At 46.2% G+C, this 740-nt stretch overlaps 1 protein-coding gene across 1 annotated transcript in view; it reads right to left on the reverse strand.

Annotated features, from left to right (window-relative positions):
• The window catches only part of LOC107725391 (caskin-1-like), a 48,558-nt gene that overhangs the window by 7,856 nt on the left and 39,962 nt on the right, over nucleotides 1-740 (reverse strand). The gene's annotated exons all lie outside the window — the stretch shown is intronic.

Genomic DNA, 740 nt, shown 5'->3' on the forward strand with positions numbered 1-740 from the left:
ACTAATGGCGCTTTTCCACTGCATGGTACGGCACGGTACGGCTCGGTACGGTTCACTTTTGGGGGGTTTTCCACTGGGTACAGTATGAACTTATGTACACTTGAACTAAATAAAAAAACCTAAAAACTATACTCATGCATATTATTTCCACAACATACAGTATACTTTTTTAGTACCACCTCGGTTGAGGTTCCAAGTGAACCGTACCGTTACCAAAATGTGACGTGTAAACTCTGCTGGTACCGTTACCAAAACGTGACGTGTAAACTCTGCTGATCACGGATTGGCCGGAGAGAATCGTCACTACCTGCGTCACTGAACTTGCGACACAAACACAACAGAACCGCTAGATTTAAATCAGCACAGCCAGCGAAGGATCGAACGCAACTGTTTTGAACAAGCGCACCTTTTTTAACAACCAAAAAGTGGCTGTTTCGTTGTCTGTTGAGGAAGTACAGACGTTCCTCTCGTTGATAGCAGAGGAGCGGATTCAACGAGCTTGATGGGGCGACGCGGAATAAAAAAGTTTTTCAGGAGCTGCGGCAATAGAGGCGGCGCAACTATAACGACATGTGAATAATCCCGCCCACTCTAAATCGGTACTGAACTGCAGTGGAATCAACGAGCTTGATGGGGCGACGCGGAATAAAAAAGTTTTTCAGGAGTTGCGGCAATAGAGGCGGCGCAACTATAACGACATGTGAATAATCCCGCCCACTCTAAAGCGGTACTGAACTGCA

The sequence above is a fragment of the Sinocyclocheilus rhinocerous genome, unplaced genomic scaffold (genome assembly GCF_001515625.1).
Source record: "Sinocyclocheilus rhinocerous isolate Xijiao unplaced genomic scaffold, SAMN03320098_v1.1 scaffold1386, whole genome shotgun sequence".
In the NCBI taxonomy this organism is placed as follows: Eukaryota; Metazoa; Chordata; class Actinopteri; order Cypriniformes; family Cyprinidae; genus Sinocyclocheilus; species Sinocyclocheilus rhinocerous.